The sequence below is a fragment of the Hyperoodon ampullatus genome (genome assembly GCF_949752795.1).
Source record: "Hyperoodon ampullatus genome assembly, chromosome: 11".
Taxonomy (NCBI): domain Eukaryota; kingdom Metazoa; phylum Chordata; class Mammalia; order Artiodactyla; family Ziphiidae; genus Hyperoodon; species Hyperoodon ampullatus.
In genome coordinates, this window is record NC_136924.1 from 46,652,070 (window position 1) to 46,664,870 (window position 12,801).

The window sequence follows — 12,801 nt, forward strand, 5'->3', positions numbered from 1 at the left end:
AGAAAGTTCCCTCATACCTTACCCCCTTCCAGTCAATCCCCATTGCCTTAGACAATCACTGATCGAATTTCTGTCCCCATAGCTAATTTTGCATATTGGTGAACTTCATACGGAATCTTAGAGACCATACTTCTTTGTATCTAGCTTCTTTCAATCTTGTTTTTGAGATACATCCATTCATTCTGATCCACTGATTTATTTATCAATCCTTACCAGTCTCATTGTTTTAGCTTTATAGTAAGTCTTGAAATCAGATAGTGAATCATCCAACTTGTTCTTCAAGATGGTTTTGGCAATTCTAGGTCCTTTACTTTTCTGTAAAAATTTTAGAATCTACTTGTCCTTTGCAGTGAATTTGAATGAATGTAAGTGGTGATAGCGGACATCTTTGTCTTGAATTCCATCAGAAGGGAAAGCATTCAGGCTTTCCCCACTGAGTATAAAGCTGGCTGCAGGTTTTTTTTGTAGATGCCCTTTATTAAATTCAAGAAGTGCTCTTCCATTCTAGTTTGCAGAAAGGTTTTATCATAAATAAAGGTTATCTGTCAAATGTTTTCCTGCATATATTGAGATAGATCCTTTAGGTTTTCCTCCTTTAAATAATTTCAACATGGTGACTTGCACAAATTAATTTTCAGATGGTAAACAAACCGACTTTTCTGAGAAAACTGCCTTGGTCAGTTTATATAAAAGGATTTATTATTCTTTTATATATTATTGGGTTTGATTTTACTAATATTTTAAGGATACTTCCAATCTGTGTCTAGAGTTTTCTTTGCTTGTAACAACTTAAGCCACTTCCAGAACTAACAAGCCATGAATCCGAACCACAGTCTTTCCCAGTGTACTGGAATCTCCATTACTACCACAAGTGCAGCCCATCCAGCTCACTGCTGGTCTTTAACAGTCTCAGAAGGACAGAAACAAAATTAAAGGTATTCAGCGGCAATTTCAAGAAGAAGAGCCTCATTCAATTTGTTATAGGAATGGGTAGCCCTTAGGTATAATATCTAACATAAAGTGTATTGGAGGCTGTTATGATATACTTTAATATTTAGCATGTACTTATGAATTATTGAGAATCTATGTCACTATTGAATGTACTAAAAAAAACTGGACAATTAAGTGAGGCATGACTAATTTCAGGAAAAAAAAAAAAGGCCACAATATTAGTTATGCTGGCCTCAAAACTCAGCCGGGAAGTACTCCTTCTACCTCTATTTTCTTAAAGCTTTTGTTTAAGCTTGGAGCTATTTATTCTCTAAATGTTTTATTTAATTCACCAGTGAAACCATCTGGGCCTGAAGTTAGCTTTTCAGGTAGGTTACTAGCAATGATTCGACTTAATATAGGAATATTCAGATTTTCCATTTTACCTTGTGTTGGTTTTTAGTAGAGTTGTGATTTTCAAGCAATATGTCCATTCCATCTAAGTTGTTGACTTTATTGGCACAAAGTTGTTCAAAGTATTCCCTCACTATCCTTATTATGTCCATAGAAATGATGTGCTTTTACTCCTGATATTGATAATTTGTGCTTTATCTTTTTAAATCAGTCATAATCAGTTTACCAATTTTATTAATAATTCCAAAGAACCAACATCATTTTTCTATTGTTTGTCTGCTTTGTATTACATTGGCTTCTATTCTTTATTAACACCTTTTGTTCCATTTGTTTTTAGTATGCTCATATTTTCCTAGCTTAACATGAAACTTAGATTATGTGACTTCTCCTCTTCTCTAATAAAATCACTTTAGCTATATATTATGCTCTAAGCACAGCTGAAACTGCATTCTACAAATTTTGATATATTTTATTGTCTTTGAACTCAAAACTGTTTTCTAATTTTCTTTCTGAGGTCTCCTTAAATCCATGAGTTATTTAGGACATGCTGCTTTAATTTCCAAATATTTGAAGCTTTTCTGGCTATTTTATTGATGTCTAATTTAATTCTGCTACGGTCAGAGGACATATTCTATAAGAGTCATTTTTTAAATTTATTAACATTTATTTTATGATTCAGGATATGGCCAATTTTATAGAATGTCTGATGTGAATTTGAAAAAGAATGTGTACGATGCAGCTGTTGGGTGTAGCTATCCACAAATGTCAATTATGCCTAGGCAATTAAGAGTGTTTTCCAGTTTTTCTACAAACATTTTTTGTCTAGTTGTCCTATCAGTTTCTAAGAAAAGAGTTAAAAATTTTCCCAATATGAGCCTGAATTTGTCTATTTCTTCCTTTAGTTCTGTAATTTTTGAATTGTGATAAAGTCTACAAAATAAAATTTCCCATTTTAATCATATTTAAGTGTATAGATCTGCAGCATTAAGTACATTCACAATGTTGTACAACCACCATCTGTTAATTTTTTGTTTATGCATTTTGAAGTAAACTATACATTCTTTATCATTTTTAATTCTGATGGATCGACTCTTTTATCATTATGAAATGTCCCTCTTCATCTCTGGTAATACCACTTGTCTTAAGGTCTACTTTGTGTAATTATTAATATAGCACACAAGCTTTCTTATACTTACTGTTTGCATAGTCTATCTTTTGCCATCCTTTCACTTTTAACCTATCTATAGCATTTTACTTAAAGTATATCTCTTTTACACAATACAAATCTGTGCCATGCTTTTTGTACACAATGATAATTTTTTACATTTAATGTAACTGTTGCTGTAACTGGATTTTAAGTCTACCATTTTGCTATCTGCTTTCTATTTGTCCCATCTGCTATTTATTTTTTTCTTTCTTCCTTTTTTTAATATTTATTATTTATTTATTTATTTATTTTTGTCTGTGTTGGGTCTTTATTGCTGTGTGCGGGCTTTCTCTAACTGCGGCAAGCAGGGGCTACTATTCGTTGCAGTGTGCGGGCTTCTCATTGCCGTGGCTTCTCTTGTTGTGGAGCACGGGCTCTAGGCCCGCAGGCTTCAGTAGTTGTGGCACGTGGGCTTAGTAGCTGTGGCGCAGAGCACAGGCTCAGTAGTTGTGGCACACAGGCTTAGTTGCTCTGCGGCATGTGGGATCTTCCTGGACCAGGGTTTGAACCTGTGTCCCCTGCATTGGCAGGCAGATTCTTAACCACTGCACCATCAGGGAAGTCCCTATTTATTTTTTTCTTGCCTTTGTTCAGATTATCCAAATACCTTAAGTATTTCATTTTAATTCTTATAATGGCTTCTTAGCTGTATCCTTTTGTAATCTATTCTAGTGATTGTTCTCAGGATAAGACATGCATCTTAACTTATCAGTCTACCTAGAGATAACACTGTAACTCTTCACAAACATGTATAATTCTATTTACTGACCCCAATTTTTCTATTATCATCATATATTTTATAACATATACATTATAAATCGCACAATAAATTTAAATGTAAACAGTCATATGTCTTTCAAAAAATGGAGAGAAGAAAAAAACAAATTCCTTTACATTTGGTCTCTTATTGATAGCCACTACTTTTCCTCCCTACTGTGGATGGATGAGCTTTCATCTAGTGTCATTTCCCTTCAGTCTGAAAATTTTCCTTAGCATTTCTTATAATGCAGGAGGTCTAGTGGTGACAATTCGTCCTAACTTTATTTGAAAATGTCTTTATAAGCATAATCTTGAGGTTTGCCTATATTAACCAATTTTTCTTTCAATTATGGGTCACATTTTCTGTTTATTTGCATATCTAATACTTTTAATGTGTTTTGAGTATTGTGGATAAACTCTGGAGACTAGATTTTGCTCTCTTCTGAAGAACACTCACTTTTTTATTAGGCACCTTATATCTGTGGAAGCTTGGTTTTACACTTGGCTAGTGTAAATCTGTTTTCGGTTTTGGCTTGGTCTTAGGGGAAATTCCTGAATCATGCAACAGGTCTTTATTCCTAAGGCTGGTGCTTCTATGATTTCCGTGGAAGCTCAAGCTGTTGGCCCCTCTAACCTGGCAGGTTTCAAATTCCAAATATGTCCTTCCTCCTATGGGCAGGAAATAAAATCTGTCTCATCTTTCACCGTCTACTAACTGTTGCTTTCTGCAGGCTCCATGGAATCTCCCCTGTAATATTCACAGTTCAGGGATCTGTAAAACATTTGTAGCAAATTAATATTCAGATTTGGTGGCTTCCTCCTCTCTGGGTCATTTTTTCCTGGATTTTACTCCTCAAATTTCAGCTGCTCTGGCCATCCCAAACTCTAGCCACTTATACCACAAGCCAATAAAACTGTAGTTTTCTGCTTAAGTTCTCGCTGCCCAGCATCACGGATTGAGGGCTGCCCTCAGAGAAAAAGTGATAGGTGTAGATCTCACCATGAACTGTTCCCTTCAAGGATCAAATCCCCCTTTAGTTTCTTGGTGCTGGAGCTCTCCAGTGTTTTAAACATTTTTATTTATTCTGTCTATGACTTATAATGGTTACCTTCAGGGGAGGTTAGTCTTACGCCAATCAGTCTCATTAGCAAACTATATTAACTTTTCACCTGGACAATTCAGATAGTTGAACGTGGGGGCGATTTTTATTGCCAGCTTTATGCAGGATAGAGACCCAACCTAAGGTTTTTCTGGAGATAACAGCAAACAATACCTAGGAACATTTAAGAGTCTATAAGTATGTTCACAGCTACTAAAACTCACCTGATCCTCACAGTAACACTGTACAATTGCTGAAGCATTAGCTAATGAGGATGTCAGTGCTTAGATAAAGCAATGAATGTGTTGTTAAAGCAAGTCTCAAATCTCTTCTGTCCACTACACCTTTATGATAAACAGTCATATATATATATCTTGTATCTTAATTCTGTCAATAATAAAATTACAAATATCTTCAGTAGTAAGATATTTACTTGTTAACCAAATCCATCTATCTTAAAATGTCCAATGTCATAAATAATAAGAGTACTTTCCCTGGCATACATTTTTTTTTTTTTTTTTTTTGCGGTACACGGGCCTCTCACTGTTGTGGCCTCTCCCCTTGCGGAGCACAGGCTCCAGACGGGCAGGCTCAGTGGCCATGGCTCATGGGCCCAGCCGCTCGGCGGCATGTGGGATCTTCCTGGACCGGGGCACGAATCCATGTCCCCTGCATCGGCAGGCGGACTCTCAACCACTGTGTCACCAGGGAAGCCCCCCCAACATAAATTTGTTTAGAAATATTACCCTCTTTTAAATATGATTCTGAAAATCATCTTATTGGCATGGTTTTAAAATTGTAAAATATTATGGGGAAGAGAAGCTCATAAATTTTTTCATCTAAAGTAATGCTGATTTTTAAAAATTATTTTCTAAGACTGTCAATAAACAAACCTGAACTCAATGTACTGTTAGAGAGTGCAATGGATTTAAAGTTCTATTCATACCTGTTAAGACTAGACTTCCCACTTCACTCTCAAACTCCCAAATAGTAATCATGGCCCTCCCAGTAGCCACTCTAAACTTCTCGCCATTGCCCAAACATGACTGGCTCTGTTACACTATAGGGCCTTTGAAAATTATATTTCACCTAGAGTTTCCCTCTCCCTCACTCTGCCTCGAACTCTTTTATTCATAAAAGACGCAGCTCAAATATCATTCCATTTGTGAAGCTAAGTTATTTATTCCCCGAGAGCTCCCATGACACTATCATTTACTTAACATGCTGACGAAAAGCCTCTCCTTCATTAGTCTGTGAGGTGCTTGATTGCTTAAGGACAGGTACATTTCTTATTGATCTTTCTATCTCTAGTATCAAGTACAACAGGAGTATGTAGTAAGTGCCAAAAAATTTTTTTGAATGACTGAATGATTTCCATACTAACTGATGTCTCCAAGAGTATCACGTCAGTACCTCACACCAATATTCTGGCAGTACTCTCACAATAGGTTCCCTGAACCCACCCAAGAGCCAAGAGTTCCAATAAATTCTGGACCTCACTGCCATGTTAATCACTGGCTAACATTATGGCATGAACTGCTTCAAAAGTAATAGCTTCCCTTTGTCTGTAGATAAAATTTCAAAACCTCCAGCCTAGAATCCACAGACCTCTACAGTCTGGCTCCAATCTACCATGTACATCTTAACTTCAGTTTCAAGCCTCCTGATCCTGCCCTCATCCATCCTACTCTCTGTCCTCATTTTCACCTAAGTCCACATGAATTCTGCCAATTCTTCAAAGCTCAGCACAAGTCTCACATTGTCCATGAATTAGCCTGGTGATACTCCAGAAAAATATCTAATATAGATGTAACTAGCACTAATACCTTGTGCTTTTCATTCAACAGCTGTATTACCTCAAATTTTCCTTCTTCAGCTGAAAAAAGAAAAAGAAAACAAAAGAACATCATGTGAATGATGAAACATGCAAAAATACCCAGTATACTTTGCAAATAGCTGTATATAGTCTAGTGAGGTGGAATAAGATAACTGTAATTAAAAAAAAATTAAACCTGAGAATCAGTAAAAGTCAATATGAAGAAGAATTCAGCCCTTCTATAGATATACCATTCTTTTTAATATAAATCACATGGTGATTTATGTAACTATAAATAGAGGAACACTCATTTGAAAATCAGCTCTATCCAAGAAAGAAGAGCAAAGAATGTCCTGGGGCCCAGAGAGGTACATTATTTTGAGAGATGTAAATTTTCATAGGCTCAGAAACCAGTTTTCTTTCTCTGATTTTTATGCTCAGTAAGAAATATTTACAATTAATAATTTAGTTTTTCAGCTACCTGCAAAGATATCTATTCCCCAGCAAAAATTAATGAATTGGTATTTTGGTCTATAATCAATATCTTTTTACTTTGGTTAAGAGTCTCTTTCCTGGAGCCCAGTCAATTTCAGCTAAGTTCAATAAACATTTAGTAAGCCTTTACTATGTTCCAGACCCTTTCCTAGACCTAAAAATGAGTACAAGGTCAACGACATTAAAAAGCTCCAAAGTGAATTAGAAGAAATAGACAAAATAAGCAACTGGTTCAAAAAAATGGTGAGTATAAAAGTGAAGCCATGTACAAAGTATTATGAAAAGGCAAAGGAACAAAGACAGTTTCACATGATATACAAGCAAAAGATTTAAAAGAGGAACAAGAACTGAACCAGTAAAGCAGGACAGAGTAGAAAGACGTTATAAGCAAAGTGAGCAGAAGGAAAAAAACAAACAGGAAAAAGCAAGATGTGACTACTGTATACAGTTTATAGGTGTAAACCTATGTTGTATAAAGAAGGAAGGAAGGAAGTAATAATGAATTTAAAAATCTAGGAAAGCAGGCATGGATTGGATAATGAAAGGCACTACAAGCCATGATGAAGAGACTGATTTTTTTCCTGTAGGAGATGGGGAGTCTTGGAAGCATTTTAGCAGTGGCATGTCCAGATAAGTGTTTTAGACCGATAATGGTGGTGGCGAAGTTCACTTTACTATATGTTTATAGAGTGCCAGGCTTTAACTCGGCAATTAAAAAAAGAAAACCATGTGCCATATTGTGAAGCAATTATACTCCAATAAAAATGTTAAAAAAAAAAAGAAAACCTTGCCTTGCCTGAGGTGTAGTGAGTAAATCTCACTATGTTCAGTAAGAACAATTCAAAAATATTAGCACAGAAAAGGGCAAACAGTGATAAAACGCCATGTCATTAGTGCTAATAACCAAAATAACTCTGTCATCTTCATAAGCACTATAATATATTAGACAAAAATAAAATCTTTCTCAATATTATTAGTCATCAGGGAAATGGAAATCAAAATCACAACAAGATGCTACTTCATACCCACTGAGATGACTATAATTGAAAAAGAGAGACAATAATTGTTTACTAGGATATGGAAAAAATGGAACTCATACATTGCTAAATGGGAATGTGAAATAGTGCAGCCACTTTGGAGAACAGTCTTGCAGTTCCTCCAAAGGTAAACATAGTTACCATATGACCTAGCAATTCTACTCCTAGGTATACACCCAAGAGAACTGAAAATATATGCCCACCCTGAAACTTGTACACAAATGTTCAGAACAACATTATTTTTAATAGCCAAAAAAGCGGAAACCACTCAAATGTCCATCAACAGACGAATGGCTAAACAAAATGTGGTATATCCACATTACTTGCCAATAAAAAGAAATGAAGTACTGACACATGCTACAACATGGATGAACCTTAAAAACATGCTAAGTAAAAGAAGCCAGTTATAATGGACCACATATTGATACATGAAATACCCAGAATAGGCAACTCTATAAGGAAAAAAAGTAGATTAATAGTTGCCTAGAGCTGGGAGGAGCTGGGAAGTTGGATGATGACAGCTATGGGGTACAAGTTTTCTTTTCGGGGTAACAAAAATGTTCAAAATTTGATTGTAGTGATGACTGCACAACTCTGTAAACATACTGAAAGCCACTGAATTCTACATTTTAAATGGGTGAACTGAATGGTGTATGGATTATATTTCAATAGTTATTTTTAAAAACTTAATCTTTACTGATATTTTCAAAATCCTTATTTCCTCTTTCTTATGGAGCCCAATGATATTCTTCCCATTGTAGTAGTATTATGACACTACAGTGCTACAAAAGTATCAGCAGGCAATCTTCTACTGGCAATTTTTTCTAGAAAAGCTTATCTTTCAACAGTTCAGCAAAAAACAATTTATTTCTATGACATCCAAACAATAAGAGAACAGAAGCTTTGACCCATCTGACACAAAGGGTGATTTAGTCTTTCAACAACCTCAACATCTAAGAAGTTCCTCTGTCAGTTTCATCTTCTGCATATCTTAATCTTATCACTATCATAAAAATTATCAGTAATCATATTTTAGATTTTAAACACTTAGAAGCAGAACGAGGAAAAATGTGGTTACATTTCAACTAAAAAGAACTGGCTCTAATCTACGGCACGTAATAACCATGTGGTCTCAGGCAAATATTTAACTTCTCTGAGCATTTTTTTTTTTTTTTTTCTGTACGCGGGCCTCTCACTGTTGTAGCCTCTCCCCTTGCGGAGCACAGGCTCCGGACGTGCAGGCTCAGTGGCCATGGCTCATGGGCCCAGCCGCTCCACGGCATGTGGGATCTTCCCAGACTGGGGCACAAACCCGTGTCCCCTGCATCGGCAGGTGGACTCTCAACCGCTGTGCCACCAGGGAAGCCCCTCTGAGTATTTTTTAAATCTACAAATAGGGAATAATATTAGTTCCACCAGCCTCTCAAGGTTTTGGTGAAGAAGAAATGATATTCACTAACAGATTCTAAAACTGTTCATCTGTGTAGTGAACTAGTTAATCTGGGACACTAGGTATATAGTATGACATCAAAGGCTAGTAACTTAAGAGTTTCAGAGAAAGAAAAGTCAAAAAGGCAAATAAAAAAGAAACAGGGGTTCCCTGGTGGCGCAGTGGTTGAGAGTCCGCCTGCCGATGCAGGGGACACAGGATCGTGCCCCGGTCTGGGAAGATCCCACATGTCGCGGAGCGGCTGGGCCCGTGAGCCATGGCCACTAAGCCTGCACGTCCCGAGCCTGTGCTCCGCAACGGGAGAGGCCACAACAGTGAGAGACCTGCATAACGCAAAAAAAAAAAAAAAAAAAGAAACAAAACGTTAACATATTCAAACTCTTGGAATGTAGGGAACATTTTAATGATACATGAAAATATGAGTATGAGAAAGAAATTTTATATGAAACATTTAAAACCACATTTCCTTAGAACTTTTGGAATACATGGCCACAAAATGATGAATTATCTATTGTTATAATCATGAGTAAGTTATAATTGCTGATAATTCTAATGTTGATGCTTAGGTAATACTCCAATTTTCACTTGCTTGTAACCACATTCCTATGAGTCCAGGAGTCAGATGAGGTAAACACACAGCTAAGGATGCTGAAAAATAGAAGAAAATAGTACACAGAAAATTCACTTGTAAGAAAAAAAGTAGACATATTTGCATGTATACACAAATAAACATGTATTTGTACAAAACTTAAGTGGATTCAAAGTGATCTGATATGTTAATGCACTGGTCTGAATACTAGCCCAAGTTTGTTTTCCATCCTCTTATTTTATTTTTTCACCCCTGCATTCTCCAATATTATGGGAAAAATTCACACAGGTGTGCTACTTCACTTTACTGCAAATATCTGCCTCCAGCATCAGCTGGGATCTCATGGTTATTTGGAAAATCATTTTTGTCTTTAGTCTTTTCCTTCTTGTACTTTCTATGGTAGATATAAGCATTTAACATTTTTTTTCTCTAGGCCTCTGCCCTAGCACCTCCAAGCCACAACTTTAATGGTTAAGAAACCAGAGGTCTTAGAATGTGTTTCCTTCAACCTCCCTTACAATTTACCTCTAGTAGAACCCATCTTCTATGCATTCACCAGAATAGTAAATAATAACGTGATTCATCATTTATTGAGTATTTGCCATGTGCCAAACACTGTGCTGAGTACTTTATATACAACAATTAATTTAGATCCCACAATAACCTTACGAGATAAGCACTGGTAGCATTTTTTACAATGACAAAAGTGAATCTCAGGGGAACTAAGTAACTTGTCCAAAGTCTGTAGCTAATTACTCACTGAAAACAGATTTAAATCCAGCTCTGTCTATCACTATGTCACCCTGCCTCTCAAAAGTGTTCTAATGCCTATCCTAAGACCTCCACTTCTGCACAGGGATACTACATTCATAAATTATTTTCACTACTTTATCTTTCTTTCTTTCCTAACTCAGTACTGAGAAAAGGTACCTCAATTGCTATATTTAAGTGGTGTTGGGAAAACTGGACAGCCACAAGCAAAAGAATAAATCTTATACCATATACAAAATTAACTCAAAATGGATTAAAAACTTGAACAGAAGACCTGAAATCATAACACTCCTAGAAGAAAATATAGGCAGTAAACTCCTTGAGATAGGTCTTGGAGATAAATTTTGAATCTGAGAACAAAAGTAAAAGCAACAAAAGCAAAAATAAATAAGCGGGACTATATCACACTAAAAAGCTTTTGCACAACAAAGGAAACCATCAACAAAATGAAAAGGCAACCTACCGAATGGGAGAAAATATTTGCAAATCACATATTTGATAAGGGGTTAATATCCAAAATATATAAATATTTCATACAAACTCAATAGCAAAAAAACAAACAATCTGATTAAAAAATGAGCAGAGCATCTGAATAGACATTTTTTCCAAAGAAGACATTGAGATGGCCAACAGGTACATGAAAAGATGCTCAAAATCACTAATCATCAAGAAAATGCAAATCAAAACCACAATGAGATATCACCTCACACCTGTTAGGATGGCTATCATCAAAAAGACAAGAGATAACAACTGTTGGTGAGGATGTGGAGAAAAGGGAACCCTTGTGCATTGTTGGTGGGATTGTGAAATGGTGCAGCCACTGTGGAAAACAGTATGGAGGTTCCTCAAAAAATTAAAAATAGAACTACCATAAGATCCAGCAATTTTACTTCTGCATATTTATCTGAAGAAAATGAAAACACTAATTCAAAAAGATACGTATATCTGTATTCCCATGTTCATTGCAGCATTATTTACAATAGCCAAGATTTGGAAACAACCTAATTGTCCAACATTTATGGATGAATTGATAAAGAAAATGTGGTATATATACACACAATGGAATATTATTCAGTCATAAAAAAAAAGTGAAATCTTGCCATTTGCAACATGGATGGACCTCGAGGGCACTATGCTACATGAAATAAGACAGACAGATAAAGACAAACACTGTATGAGCTTTCTTATATGTGGAATCTAAGAGAAAAAAAAGCAAAATAAAAAAGCAAATGAACAAAAACCCAAGCTCATATATACAGAGAACAGACTAGGGGTTTCCAGATGTGGTGGGTGGGGGATGGGGGAAATGGGTAAACTCTCTTTTTAGTTTAAATAAATTGCTTAATTTTTAAAATTAATAAAATAAATACATAAAAATAAATTGTGATACTTGGATTAAAAACATGACTCATGTAACTTATATGTTTTCACTTAAAAACAGATTTTTAATAAAAGCAGATATATATTTCTATATTGGTTACATTAATAAAATTCCTTAACAAAATGTAAATAGATAATTTAGATATTAAAGCTATGTGGGGCTGAAAGATTAACTGACTTCCATTGAGCTTCCAGGAAAAACTCAAGATATCAGGTTATGCTGGTAACAAGTTATCATCTCCCGCTTTCTGTTCTTCTACAGAGTGGAAAAGAATGATGAAGTTCTTGCCTCTTCAATTTTTCAGTAATTTCTCACTTTTTCGGAGATTCATTCCTTCAGAGGTAGAAAGTGGTTTAGCAACATGTGCAGACACAGCTAATATTTTAAAGAAATGTGTCCTCTCTTTAATTCTCCTGACAAACATACACCCTAACTGCCTTCACTGAGTTTTCTCACATGACGTTTAACAACACTTCATCAGCCTAAGTCTTCAACACCTTTGATTTATTGTGCTGCTTACATATATAAGTTTAATTCCCTACATCCACATAGCAGCAAACCCTTTTTCTTCAGCTGTTAAGAATTAACTTCAATACTTTAAGCACCATGCTAACACACCAGAGTCTGTCTTGTGGAATATTTTCTCTCCAGCACCTATACAGAGTATAGGGAAATTCTATTAAAATTTAAAACCCTGGAAGGGTTACATGAATCTGTTGTTTTGAATACCATGAAGTATATCAAAATCCAGAGCCCATAATATCTTTAAGCTTTAACATAAGATCAGTTTGTTTTACAATATTAGGTTTGAAAATATTTTAAAGCAGTTTTTAAAACATTTTTCTCATCTCT

At 35.6% G+C, this 12,801-nt stretch overlaps 1 protein-coding gene across 1 annotated transcript in view; it reads right to left on the reverse strand.

Moving 5' to 3' along the window:
• SLC2A13 (solute carrier family 2 member 13) overlaps positions 1–12,801 on the reverse strand; it is a gene marked incomplete at both ends in the record, with an annotated part of 464,919 nt that overhangs the window by 368,192 nt on the left and 83,926 nt on the right. The window lies entirely within an intron of this gene.